Source organism: Dermacentor silvarum, chromosome 5 (genome assembly GCF_013339745.2).
Source record: "Dermacentor silvarum isolate Dsil-2018 chromosome 5, BIME_Dsil_1.4, whole genome shotgun sequence".
NCBI classification, from domain to species: domain Eukaryota; kingdom Metazoa; phylum Arthropoda; class Arachnida; order Ixodida; family Ixodidae; genus Dermacentor; species Dermacentor silvarum.
In genome coordinates, this window is record NC_051158.1 from 8,601,158 (window position 1) to 8,616,149 (window position 14,992).

Below are 14,992 nucleotides of genomic sequence, written 5' to 3' on the forward strand. Positions count from 1 at the left end.
TGTATCCATAATGAAAGTAAATTGGTGCTGTGTGTACTAAACAAGGAAATGTTGCTTTAGATTACAGAGCCCTTTCCAGGCCCCGTAACTCGAGATTTGTCCTTTCTGAAGCGGTCGAGGGAGCCTCGCCGCTCCTTAGGCGCTTGGTGCGCCGTCGGGATGGGTGTAGTGTCCATTGCCTCTTGTGAGGCGCCGGACACGCGCTCTTGCGAGCGAGATGTTTCGCGAGAAAGTCTCGCCGCGAAGGAGGAGACATTTGCGCCCACCAGCCCGGAGGTCGATGGGGCTGCCTTTGGGCCTGAGCTGTGCCGGCTGTTGCCAGCGCTAGCTGTGGCCGGTGAGGGTGAGGCAGCCTTGACTGCACCCACCGTGGGAGCTGCTGGCGGGCCTGCGGGTTTACTACGCGTAGCGCAGGCTGCCACCGAGGACTGTGACGGTGCCGGCAACCCTGAGGTAACCGGACTTGTTTGCTGGTTGGGTGGAGTGGACTTAGCTCCTTCCACCCTGGGGGCAGGAGCCACAAGCGACAGCTCGCTGCGCGCGGGCTGGGCAGGTGGCAGTAGCCGCTGCGACGCTGCCCCTTGACGCGCCGCATCAGCATAAGTGGTAGTGTGGAATGGTGAGCACCTTTTGCGTGCTTCCCTGAACGATATGTTTTCACGGACTTTCAGTGTTAGAATTTCTTTCTCTTTTTTCCAGCTTGGACAAGACCGGGAGTAGGCTGGATGATCACCATCGCAATTTATGCAGTGAGGTGTAGCCTCGCAATTGTCTGAGGCATGGCCTTGTGCTCCACACTTGGCACAGGTGAGTCGACCACGGCAGCTCTGCGAGCCATGGCCGAATCTTTGGCATTGGTAGCATCGCCTAGGATTTGGGATATATGGTCTTACTGCTATTTTTGTGTAGCCGGTTTCGATGCTTTGTGGCAAGACGCTTAATTCAAAGGTAAGTATCAGGTGTTTCGTGGGAATTTCTTTGTTGTCCCGTCTCATAACAATGCGCTGCACATTCGTGACATTCTGCTCCTTCCATCCTTCCAACAATTCGGTTTCAGATAAGTCGATGAGGTCTGCTTCTGACACTACCCCCCGTACTGTGTTCATGGACCGATGCGGTGAAACAGTAACTGGGACATCACCAAAGGTAACAAGTTTGCCGAGTCTATTGTATTGTTCTCTATCACGTAGTTCAAGGAGAAGGTCCCCACTTGGCATTTTGGTGACCTTGTAGCCAGGGCCTAGCGTGTTGGTCAAGCTTTTTGCAACTACAAATGGGGATATGGTTCTTGCTAGTTTTTCGGTTCTTTCACTGTGGACTACTTGAAATCGTGGGAAAATGTCTTTAGGTCGGGTGAACAAGTTTATAATCTCATCGGTGCGTCCCCTCTTCTGAGGGAGACGATCAAGAAGCCTAGGAAAAGCGGGTGTTCCCATAGCAATTTGGTGTAGTTCGGCAGCAATGGCAGCCACCCACCTCGGAGTCCAACAAGGGGACGCTGCAGCACTTAACGTGTAAGGCTGCAGGCGCCAGCCGTACATTGCCGCTATAACCTTATATACAAACCCAAGAGAGGGCACCTACACAAGGTTAACCCAAGCCGCCTATGAAAATTGAGGAAGTAACTGAAGAGAAGAGGTGACAGGACAGTGAGGACAGAAAAATAGAGAAGAAAAAGATCGGAGAGGGGGACAGGAAAAGGCGACCACCGATTTCCCCCGGGTGGGTCAGTCCGGGGGTGCCGTCTATGTGAAGCAGAGGCCAAAGAGGTGTGTTGCCTCCGCCGGGGGGCCTTAAAGGTCCAAACACCCGGCATCGGCTCAACCCCCAGGATCCTCCTTTCCCCAGACACGGCTAAGCCGCGCACGGCTACACGCGGGAGGGTCCAACCCTCGTGTGCTCGGGTCCGTGGTGTCGCAACACACCAAACGCCTGCTTGCGCAGACGCCCCTGCGGGGACGCGATGAAGTCGAACAGTATCGGAAGTCATATGTGTTTCGTGTCCCATTCGTAAACAGAGGTTACAAGTATTGCTTCATTGACCCAAATGTTGCAGTGCTGCTCTCTATCTTCATTCTACGCATAATATGCATCAGCAGGCGCTGTCATTACCGCTCCGTAGGTTACATCTGAAAGAATAGGAGGAAGAGGGAAGAAATAAACTGAACCTTCGGTTTTCGCAGGTGACGCTAATTTGCTCTCGTCATCTTACGGTAAGTAAACTGCACACGTGTCCTTTCCTGTTTCCGAGGGTTATTTCGTCTGAGTGTTCCATAAATTTCTTCCGGAGCTGCGTAATTCTAGGGCAGTTGAGAACGACAAGGGGTGCTTAGCAGCACCCTTTGCTTACCGACATACGTAGGCACGGCCTTGCAGTGCGTATCGGGACACGAATAGGCGGAGGCTGTCTATTCATTGCTTGAACCGTTAAACGTAAATAAATATGCATGGTCGTCAACTCTTCGGGTGAATAAGTAATTATGAAGCGAGCGTTACGATAGTAATGGACGATATGCTGAATTAAACAAACGTGTTTTCTCACAGATTTAATTTACCCAAACCGTGATGGCCGCATGCTCTTTACTGCCACTGTTAAAGTTGAAATACGCGTTTTGAAACCTCCTACGTTGTGGAGAGTGAAGGGGGGCAGGCATGATGTCAGTAGACCGAATGTTGTCACATTTAATTACAATTCTAGCCCGACATCCGCCAACTTGGTTAAGCCAAACTAGACGTGTGGAGAAGCGCGCTTGCAGGCTTTGCATATCGTACCCTCCAGGCAAACTTTGATGGTTGATTGTTGTCGTGGTGGTAGGTGGTAGTTTTTCGTATAAAGACCATGTGCGATTAGATTTATCACGCCCTGCGCGCCGTATGCTGTACATACAAGGTAAAATGGGTAAGGGAGAGTGGAGAAGGATGGTCGTATGATGCCCGCCGAATGTTGGAGGTGCGTGGTCAAGCGTGTGCAAGACGACGGGGTTGGAGGTGAACGCATGGTAGCTCAATCGAGCATGCGCTGGGGGGGGGGGAGGTGATCGTGCATCTCTTCCTCTAGCCCGGCCGCGGCTGCGCATGGTTGTCCACATGGTTGAGCAGATACACTGCCCGCGTGCCCTATTATGGAGGTATCTGTGGTGAGCGCAAGCATAAGGTGAGCCGAAATGGCTAGTGGCTACTTGTGGGCTGTGTTCCCATGCGCCTTATGCCTGCAACTTTCAGAGACGCACTGAAGCGAGATGCTTCACAAAGCGTTCGCTCCCCTCTGCCTGCTCTCTGCATCACGCCAGCGTTGTGGCAGCCGATGTTCGCGGTCATCGAGTGAGATCTCTTCTTGTTTCTGTGTGCGCGCGTGAACCCGTGCCTGTTAATTTAATTAGTAAGGAAATGCTTTCAGCTATTTCTGCGGCCAATAAAATTGCGAACTTTACTTTGTGTAGTTTCCCAACTATTTGCTTTTGCTATCACTGCTTCGCCGTTCAGGCAAACCTGCGACATATCTAAATTGCAAGCTCACATTCACTGGTGCACTCAACTATAGATGGAGTCCTTCAACGAGTATTTCTCTTTTTCGTAACTGACGCTCAGGTAAATGGCTCTGGCGTAGTATGCTTCACCGCTGATCAATTGTTTACGTGCGCAGCAGCAAAGAACAGCGCAACACACGAACATAGCTGTCCCAACATTTATCGAGCTTCTCGATAAAGGGCGACGATGCCGGCAAAGGCAAACGCCGAGGCTAGACACACATGGGCGATATCTGTTGCTGTTGGACTCCCGCTCACAATATTGCAGGGCTGGAGCGCGTTCCCGTCACAACTCACCGAACGTTATGATTAATTCTGATGGGCACGCACACTGCCGCCGTACGGCTTTTCATTTGTCAAAATAAACTGTCAGTTCATCGCCCCCTCTTGCACCCATCGTCATTGTGAGCAAGTGACCCATAGCGGTCTCGAAATGTCCTTTTATTTTATGGCGATAGCAATTATATGGACACTCCAAGTGGATTTCTGCCGTCATCGTCGCCGCCGCCGTGAGGTTCCGTATAAAGTCCAAGGACGATAAAATCATTGCCGCGCACCGTGCGCTGTATGTGCGATGGAAAGCGCGCGAAGGCCGCGGGCTTTCACGGAGAGCGAACGCACGGCGGAGAGCAAACGCGACGTCTTCCGTCGCGCGAAAGGCCATGGAGAGATGGGAGGTAGAGAGGGAGGGGGGGCGAAGTTGTGCTGCGGCACTAACTGCGTATCTTGCGACCGGGCGCAAGGGGAACTGGTGACTCCATCTCGTACGCGAAAGGAGGAAAGCGGGAAGGCAGCGTGAGAGAGAGGGTGTGCGGCTTCTATTCGGGCAGCAACTGCGTACTTGTACTTTGCGCGGCTGCGGGTGGTCGCGCGCCGTATCTTGAAAGTGATCTGCACACGGCTCCTACCTTTGTATGCGCTGTGCTTCCGCCACTCAGTTTCCGTTGAAGCGATAGACCGCACGAACCTTCGCTCGCTGCTGCAGCCGCGCTTGCTCATGCCAGCGTTTTCACAGCGGTTGTCTGCGGTGGTTGAGTGTGATCTATTCATGTTTGCTTGGGCGCGTTGGCACCATGTTTGTTAATTGAGTTAGTAAACGAACGTGTCCAAGTTTATACAGCCGATAAAACTACTATCCTTGCTCCGTATAGCTCTCTACTAATTTGCTATCGCAATTGAGGCTTCCCCTTTCGGGCAAAACTGCGACTTTCTTATTTTCTTTTTGCACCTCAGGCGAGCGCCCGTTTATTTTGACAATGTATCACCCTCGCCTGACGAGTTTTCGCCGAACTTTAGACTAATCTTTTTCCGTACCACAAATCAAGACCAGCGTTCCCTCTCTCCTGTTGGTTTCTGGTATTTTACCTCACTTCCTCTTTCCCACTAAGCACTCGCATTATTTTAATAAAATCTCAGAAGCCATATGGCACCATGTGACGCCTCGCTTCTGCCTGCCGGGTGGAAGCGTGTTCCACTTACATTCTCCATGTCCGGTGGGCGCGGAGGGCATCACAAAGGAGCCACGCATAGCAACTCGCACAGTAATGTAGTGACATATGGCGCAAGCACAGCTAAATTACGCTGCTTTTCTCTGCGAAAAAAAAACAAGACAAAGTTCAGATTTTTGAACCTGTAGGGGCATAAAAGTGGTTATGGCGTTGTGCTGCTCAGCTAGAGGTCGTGAGTTCAATTCTGGCGGTGGCTGCCAAATTTCGATGGGGACAGAATCAGAACTCGTGCGCTGTGCAATGGGACCACGTTAAAGAACCCCAGGTAGTCAAAATATTTTGAAGTCATCATTATGGCATGCCTCATCGTTAGATCATGATTTTTGAACGCAAAACCCATGAATTTAGGTATTTTGACAGTATATTTTTTTTTTCGTATTACTGCACACTTCAATAGTAAGCACACCGCATGACCGCCAAACAGGAAGGAACATTATAATATGGCGGCCGTACCTAAGCTCGCGCAATGGCAAATGATGCACATTGCGATATTATAAATTTAAGGCTTTTCGAGCAGTCTGCCGTAAGGTAGCAGTAGTTGGTGCAATTTTCAAACGAAAAAAGCTATCACTCGTCATCTCCTCGTACCTATATCGAGAACCTTAAGGCATTTCCTTCCTTTTTTTAACAGAGCAATCGAACCAGTATTCTAGTGGCTGTAAGTACTAATGATCGTTATCTCCTTGAGGCGCTACTGGAACGCAAATCTGATCTTGTTTCAATTTCTGCTCATGTACATTTGCAGTTGAGCCTGAAAGCAGGTAAGTGTAGCTAACATTTGGCATGGAATTCAAGGAAAAGCACCATGCCAATAGCCCAATATTAAGATGAAGGCATTGAGACATAAGTCAACCACAAAGTGCCATTAGATCCCGTCTATGGAATAAACTTATTCTGCGTAGATTATACAGGCTCAATATGTGTCTCAACAGCACTTTAAAATATCTTGGCTGTTCTATGTTGCAGGTCAACCGATCGTGCCACTGGTGCCAATTATCTAATATAGCTTATTGCAGTAAAAACAATGTGCATATAAAATGCGCAGCTTGTTCTTTTTGTAAGCAGTGCTTTAAAAAATGTTTTTATGAGAACGCTGTGAGTGTTACAAACGTGGTGTTCTTGCAGATAAGTTTTTCGGCGAGACGTACATGCTTTGCCATTAATAACATGAACATCAGAAGACTAAATAAGAAAAAAAAAACGTTAATCCACTTTTCATTCGAATAGTGGGGGCAGTTCTTTAAACGGCAGACTTGGAGGCAGTCACATTTCAATGAACCACTTTTTTTTTTAATTCTACGCAGCGTTTAATTTCATGCAATCTTTATATGCAGGCAATTGCGTTAAAAGGTAGCGAACGTTCACATTATACGCATACAACCAATATGTGATTGCCTATACGCATTACGCACAACCGGTAAAATGTTCACTCAGAGGAGACAAAAAAAGAAATCAGAAAGTAAGCAAATAAATGTGAAGTTGGGCAACATCTGGGTTTCACAAAGAAACATTTATATTAAAGACTGAATACAGGCGCGGCACCCGGTGGCTGCAGCGTATCTGCAAGTTGACTTTCGACGCGCTTTTTCTCTCGCAGCGGGCTCGATGGACGAGGCTATTTCTGCCTGGTAGGCTGTGTTTCCATGAGTCTCGGTTTCTTGCTCTCCGTAGTCACAATCCTGGCTCTCGTCACGGGCGGTGAGAACCTTTACCTTTCCTTCACCAATGTTACTGTACATTGCTAGAATCAATAAATAAAATATCAAGAACCAACTCAACTTTCCATTCAAACACTCGTTTAGCTTTTGGAGGGTGTTATGTCTGACACTATGTCATACTATGTGTTATGAGTGGTGCTCAACGAACCACTCAGGGTTATTCGTACGCTGTAGCCAACCGGTGGTTTGAGCGCCACTACCTCAAGGGACCAGTTCGAGACCGCGTCTGGTCGATGACGCTGCGACTCAAACGACATCGTCTGCGTCTTGAACCACCGACAGCATCTCAAAACGCTAGCTGTTATGAAGGAAGATTGCAATAACGTTCCCTTTGCCAGGGTGCGGTACCAACGTGTGCTACAACGCAGAAGCATCGGTACCAACGTGTGGTGGTACCATATACCATCGTGCGGTTTCTTCCGGTCTATCAGATTTCACTGTATCTTCGGCATCGGCCCACAAAAATGGTGAGACAGTCGCAAGAAATCGCGGTTTAATTCCCAAAGAATGGTAAACGCATTAAAAAGCTTACATTGGAGCAATCCTTTCTCTCCCGCCGCTGACCAGCTGATGCCGTTCATGTAAGTTCTCTGTGATGAGGCTTAAGCTCACTTAGTCTTTCCTTCTAGCATAAACTTGCTGTGCTCGCAGCGGCATATGAGGAAGCACCGATTTGAAGCTCCTCGTCCATCAACTTCGTGCAAATTGCAGAGTAAAGTACTCAAGTGGTTCAACATTCCTGATCAAAAACTCAGTTTTGACAGTCGGAATAAAAAAAATCACAGCATATCCACGGGGTGAATGATGATGAGTGGGCGAAGCTCCGGAGGGAATCATCGGATCTCCCGCTTAAGGGGACGCTAGCACAAACGCGTTAGAAACGTGCAGTACTCTCTAGTAAGGGGGAGCGGCCACAGCGTCTTACGCAGCCATTTACACATGCCGGAACGTGCACCACGTTTGCCGACGCCATCACATGACTGCTGAGAGAGTATACCCCCGTATTCATAAACGCTCCTCGACTTGAACTTGACTTGCCACCGCCTTGGGCAGCGCGTTCGAAACGCGTTGAAGGTAAGGCGGAGAGGCCACAGCGTCTTACACCAGCTTCTTACACGTGCCGTAACGCGCTAGCACAAACGCGTTAGAAACGCGGCCTTTCGTTAATGTTGGGTATTTATTGCCATCGTGGTGCGTGTGTCTATGTGCGCTTCGTGGCGTAGTGGTTAGCGCCGCGCGTTCGGAAGCGAGGGGTCCCTGGTTCGATTCCGCGCTACGGACACAACTTTCGGAATTTTTTTTTCATAAAACGCCGGAAGCGTTCTCCGGAAGCCGGAAGCTGGCTTCCGGAAGCGGAACCGGAAGCGGAAGTCGGCTTCAGGTTATACTATACGTATACATATATATGTATATATGGGTATACATACATATACGGACACACAACGCCATCTATTGAGCAATTCATAAAACTAGACGTGGCTACCTACTACGACGGGGACGAACGGGTGCCGCTATAAGGAGCTTCGCCCCTAAAATATAGGCTGCCGCAAACGCTCCAGAGGTAATAATAACGTATCTGCTAGACCGCTACCGCCACGGTTGTGCTTGTGTAAATTTTAACGTGATAGCGTTAGGGACCCCGTGTCGCAGAAAACCCGGCGTTGGTGTCATTGTCGTTGTCCGTGATAGATAACTTCCGTATATATTTAGGTTAGGGAGCCTTCATGCAACGCCGTTTTACGGCGTTGAATGGAGGCTCCCTAATTTAGGTATATGTATATGCCACGCCTTGCTATGTGATATGCGGTATATGCGGATCATATTGCCACACCATTCTATCACTAAAGTTGCTCATACCTTGCCTTACATTCTTGACTAAGTCATTGCTCGCAATTTGGAGACTGACAGCCCACAAAGAAATGCCGTGAAAACGAACACCGACAGCACATGCCTTTTATGCCAAATCTTCTCAGACTGAAATTAAAAGTGCGAAACAATAACAGAAACCTTAAAATCATGTTGTTTTTTCGGCGTGGCTATGCACTACCTCCGCGATCGACCCACGCAAGAGGCAACGTTTTTATACCCGAAAGCTCGCCTTCGTGCATAGCGTTCGCCGCCAGCATTTGCCGGTAAACATTACGGTTACATAAGCTGCAGTTACCGGGAAGGGTGAGAAGCAGTCATAGATCTGTGAATACTATCGCGTTGCACTCTTAAAGGTGAAGCTTAAGCGTCATCCGAGTTTTTCTGTGGAGTGTACTAGTTATGTGATCTGCACGCTGCTCCTTAACTGCAAAGAGTGGTCACTGTGTGACACTTGCTTCCCGAGTAGCACTATAAGTGGTACAAATGTAGGCCCTTCGTCGCCAAATATGAGTGAGCAGATTCTTCGGCATGTATTAACCCTACTTCCCGTGCCGCTGCGGTTAAATCGCGAGAGTGCTGCCAATCTAGAAGGCCAACCTTAGCCTCTTAACTCTTCATTCATTACAACGTGGTAAAAGGTCTTGCGTTTTTACGGCATGATATAAACCTGACCCAGTAATCTAGCTACGTAATATATGGACACGTCCAAATAAGTTTAAATAAGCTCATTTTTACTGTTTTGCTGTGAAACTCACTTCTGCAGAATAGCCCAAAGATTTGTGTAATTAGGCCTAGCACAAATTCATTTCATTGAGAGCCATCAGGCTAATCATCATAATTTCCAAATCCTTATATACTTAACGTGTGAGGGTTATCTATTTTTTTTTCAAACGCATTAGGTTTGAAGCGCAATGCCGAATCTTCAAGGGAACTACACGAATAAGCTGACATTACGTGCGCGAGAATTCGCAATGTTGAGGCATTGTGTAAACATATCAAGCTTGTTTATTATACTCAGTGATTACCAGTTTGATTAAGTTTAGGACACTTGTCGAAAACTGAAGCCATGCAGTAGTGAAGTCATTGGGGCTTAGCCGTAATTCTGCACCACTAGAACCACTTTAGAGATGTTCGTTCTGTAGCATACCACAAAATACACCTGCACTCAAGCTAAAAGCTTCAACAAATACTCCTTGATGCAGTTCTGGACGATCCTAACTAGCGCTCAAGTAATTTCTTCGGGCAGAGTTCGAGGAGGATACCTCTATATGTGTGGTAGCCTAAGGATTCTCGTTCAGCACACCACTACATTTATTCTGCTGCGCACCAGTCTCGCAACTGCAACACACGTCCTAAAATGAATATGCAAGGATTTTATTGCGATAGCAATTATATGGACACTTCAACCGGATTTCTGCCGTCGGCGTCGCCGTCGCCGTCGCCGTGAGGTTCCGTATAGATAAAATCTTCGCCGCGCGCCGTATGCCCCAGAGGCAGCGTGCGGGGACGCGCGCTATCACGGAGAGCGAACGCACTCAATCTCCCACGCGCAAGCAAGGAAGCGGAAAGCCAGCGCCGGCACTTCTCTGCCAACAACCACGCTCGTCGCTCGTCCGCACAGTCTCTTATCTCTCCCACGCGCAAGCAAGGAAGCGAGAAGCCAGCGCCGGAAGAAGGGGGGGGGGGGGGGGGGGGGGGCACTTCTACGCTGCCAACAACCGCGCTCGTCGTTCGTTCGACCGCACCGTCTCGTATCTCCACACGGCTCTGACCTTTATGCAACGTGTATTCGCAACTCAGTTTCCGTTGAAGCGATAGACCGCGACCGATAGGCAGTGTTTTGACAGTCGTTGGCTGCAGTCATTCAGTGTGATCTATTCATGTTTGTTTGTGCGCGCTCACACCACGCTTGTTCATTCAGTTAGTAATAGTCAGGCCACATTTTCCAACGCACGCTACACATGCAATGCTGCCCGGATCGGCAGTGCAGCATTACAGGTGTGTCCCTTCGCACGCGCTGCCCACGGTAAGCGCTTCTCCTCAACACCACCGTTTCACACGCGCCTTCTCGTGGTCATCGAGTCTCTCTTCATGTCGGTCTACTTACGCCGCAGCACACCTGCTTACTTAATCAGCTCATGTTTACTACAATTCATATTGCTACCAAAGCCGCTCACCTTACTTCGTATGACATTGCTGTGTTGCTATCGCATTCATCGCTTCGCCCTTAGGGCGAAACTGTGACATTTTTTTGATAAAGGTTTCTAATCAGCAAACCTCATTATCGTGATTTATTATTCCGGTAAGCTTCACCTCTACCAAAAATGAGTGGCAGAAAAGCGAATTCACGACGGAATTATTTGCCAGCTAAAAGGACAGAAAAAAAAAACCGCGGGTGGTATACGATAGTATTTTTCGTTTCCAGGTCTGTCAAACCCTGCCGCAACAACGGTCCTAGATGAAGAGGGCGGCGGTGGGTCATCATCCTCATCTTTCCCATCATTCCCAGTCGCAACCCGTGCAAACGTTCAAGTCTCTGTACAGCGCACGGTGCCTGCACTCAGCACTGTGGGGATGCCTGCAGCTGAGCCGATGATACCAACTATGGCCACTATGCCGAAAGTGCCGACAGTGACCCATGTGCCTCCGACGACATCGAAGGAGACGACGACCACTACGCCTCGCCCTTCCCCTCCAACTACACATAAGGCTACGCTTCCTGCAGAGTACTACGAAGATATTGAACAGACGAAAGCCGACTACGATCCCATTGCGCCTTCCGTTAAACGTAAGCGTTACCTCTGCGCACACATTGTCCTTCTCGGCTACATTGGCAACGCCTTGTATTAGTCCGTTTTTTTTTTTTACCATGTTTAGGAGATGGCGTTGGTCAGTTGATGATCGTTCACCTTAAGTGTAATAGCCTGAGCATAATGTTAGCGTCATCACTTTCTTTGCGGATCGTTTTCTTCGACTTGGTCATCACCGCTTCAACATCATTGAATCCCTCCTCGCCTTCTTCATTCACGCGATAGCTTCGTGATGACGAGGCCTGGATGACCCGCAGTTTCACTCGAACAATCGACGAAGGCTGGAGAGAAGCGTAAATTAAACGAAACATCTAAAAATGTGGCGCTCAGACCAACATTTCGTGACGATCGATTTCATTTTTTTTTCAATCATCCGCGACTACTTAAATGATTATGACGTTGCAGTGCTGAGCGGAAGGTCGCGTCCTTGTATCCCCGCAGTGGCGCCCGCATTCCAAAGGCGACGGAATGCACAAATACTCATCGACAGTTATTTGAAGCCATGTTAAAGAAACCGGGGTTGCTTATATTAATGCGAGGAGCCCGGCATGGCGGCGTCTCTCATAACCCAGTGTGTGATGTTTCGGGAAGTTACGCCAAATAGTTAACAAATTAAATATTCATAGCCTTCTGCACTTTGTGGCAAAGTTTGTAGAAATTATTATTATTATTATTATTATTATTATTATTATTATTATTATTATTATTATTATTATTATTATTATTATTATTATTATTATTATTTTATTCAACCCTGTAACATTGTATTCACAAGTGACCGTTAGCACTGTGATCTGGCACTCGGTAGTCTGTATCTTCAGAGTGGAATACCAGTGTGTTAAAGGCCATTACAAGATACCGCCAATAATGTTATCCAGATTTTGGTTATTTCACGGATATCCTATCAAAACTTGCTCATAATCTACATATATAAATATTATTTTCGCAATTCCTATTCCCAAGGCAGGGCATAGGTGTACGTCACTGACTAATCTACTCCAATTTACAGCCTTGTTGGACAAGTTGGTAAACATACTTGGAAAGCACTTCAGCGTAAGCCGATGAGGACAAAAATGGAGACGTCATTCTTCTCATGTGCTTGCTCTAAGGTGGTATTTTAAGTACTATTCTGATGGGTTGCTTACTGTTTCGTTGTCTGCTTCATCGGACTTTCGTGCGTCAAGTCTCCTGAAAGGTTTCTTTTTTTTTTTTTTTTTCTCGCCGGGATACAACCATACTGTTTCTTGGCTTGAGAGCAAATACCATTAAGGCAAACAAGAAAGAAGTTCACGGCAAGGCGAAGGCTTAAAGTAAATAACAATAGTCGTACAAAGAATGCCGCAGAAGGTAACGTTTCAACTGGTAAATTTCACTTTGACAGTGCACCAGCTGCTCTGCCCCGACAAAGACAAGCCCCGTTGCCGAAACATTGGCTCCGCTGACATTCTTCAATCACATTTATTACCTAGTTCAGTGAATCTGTCAGACATCCAAAAAAAAAAGTCCGACAAAATGTACCGACAAGAATAGTTCTGTGGCGAACAGATCAATTAGGCTCATTATGTCATTAATCCTAAGGACAGTTTAGATATTTACACCGTACGGCGTCTCGCTCCTCCGCGTTTTCTCTCAAAATATCAGCAGCAAGTGTTTCAAGTGTTCTAATAAAACTACTGACCTACATCCAGATTCGTCAAAGCGTGTCTACGTACCGATGATTTGCATGGTGAGCGTGAAGATCACTGGAGCCACCACGATGCCGGACGACGGCCTGTGTGACGTCATCTACTACGACTCCCTTTACCTGAAGAACGATCCTAGTGGTTGGCGGGATGCCGGCCTGGATTATTTTCTGCACTTTGGCAGAGGGATGACGAGCACCGGCATGGGCGTCTCCTTTTCCCCAGTGTAAGAACGTGAACACACTGCGTATTGTTCTGACCATCGTTTGCGAAAGAAATTAGCTTTTTTTTTTCTCTCCGTACCTTACCACCGGCTATTGTGTTTGCAATTGTGCATTGGACTGAAATTAGCTTTTTTTTTTTCTCTCCGTAGACCTTACCAACGGCTATTGTGTTTGCAATTGTGCATTGGACTCTTATTTGTGTGACGGCTGGTCACATCCATCGGTTGCACGTTAAATAACCCCAGGTTGTCAAATTTATTTAGGAGGCATCATCTACGTCGTTTAAGCAGGCCGTTAGTCCGTCCGTGGTCGGATAAAATGTGGGCCAATCCTGGCGGCTGTGCAGGAAGGGTCCAAGCGAAATGGCACATATCCCTGTGAACTAGCGATGCTGAGCCTGGCTAAGTCTAGCTAAGCGTGGTTGGGACGACCTAATCTTAGTCAGTGATCGATAGCCAATTGATAGCCAATCAATAGCTAATCGATAATCGATCGGTATCCAATAAATTCCGGAAATGCTGGGGGTGACTTAGTAGGGCTTAGCCTAGCCCAAGTACGTGGCCAATACCTTGCGATAGCCAGTCGATAGCCATTCAATAGCTAATCGATCATCGATCAATAATCAATAAATTCCGCAAAATACTGAGGATGACTTGATAGTGCTTATCCTAGCTAGTACACTCTAGCCTATCCCAAAAGCCAGGACTAGCTAGGTGCCCATCAGCTCCGCTGTCTCTTTAGCATTGCGCCTCCAGTGCAAGCTACGCTGATTTTTTTTATATAGATCGTGGTTTTGTAGCGTTACATCCCATAATTTACCTAAATAAAACCAGTTGTCACATGAATCAAAGTAGTGAATGACCAGAGTTACTTCCCACGAAGGTTTACTCGAACTGTGCGCTAACACCAAAGCTGGAACCGCAATGTGTACATAGTGTACTGGAGTTTTCCAGGGCTTCTAACAATTGGCTGTTTTCTTGTGCGTCCTCTCTATGGACAGCAGTTTTCAGACTTTAACCTGAACGAACATGACGCATCTGTAGCGGCTCTACTTCAGCCAAGCAAGCACGAGCTCTGAAGACGAAACTTCGAGGGTTATGGAAGAAAGATGTAAGGTGCCAGCACACAGAATGCACCCTAGCCAGAAATCTCTAGCAACATCAACAGGAGAAAAGAAACTCGCTTGAGATTAGAAATTCCTTTAGGATTAGGAACACTGGTGACTCGTAACATTCAAGGCCGAGTTTTGCACTCTCTCACTCTAGCGTATAGTTATGCGGAACTTAGTCGCAGTGCCTCCATTGTTTCGCTATATCACATTTACTACAGACGAAATGTTGAAGAGTCAAGCGATGCGCTACTGCACAATCTTCAAATAGGCCCTGAGACATGCACGAACCGATGAACCACACCGAGTGTTCGCAATGAGGCGAAAGCAAGCACTCCACTAAGAGTAGGTACCAGTGTATACGTAGGAGGTTAATGAGATGCTGTATATGTCTCAGGTGAAGTTACGCCTGACTGACGTGCTGTGTCAGAGAAGTAAACAATACGACGTTTTGAACTAGCGTGAGTGAATCATGCGTACTTCATCTATTATCCTGGCTTTGCAATTTCGAGTTCAGCTCATTATCTAGGACGAAGAAGCCCGAAA

The 14,992-nt window shown here is 47.6% G+C and overlaps 1 long non-coding RNA gene and 1 pseudogene across 1 annotated transcript; one reads left to right on the top strand and one right to left on the bottom strand.

Annotated features, from left to right (window-relative positions):
- Positions 1-14,992, bottom strand: part of LOC119452744 (uncharacterized) — a 95,745-nt pseudogene that overhangs the window by 45,207 nt on the left and 35,546 nt on the right.
- On the top strand, positions 5,773-11,275 carry LOC125945529 (uncharacterized). The gene is made up of 3 exons (XR_007466970.1): positions 5,773-5,796; positions 6,633-6,733; positions 11,048-11,275. It is a non-coding gene; the product is annotated as an uncharacterized LOC125945529 (long non-coding RNA).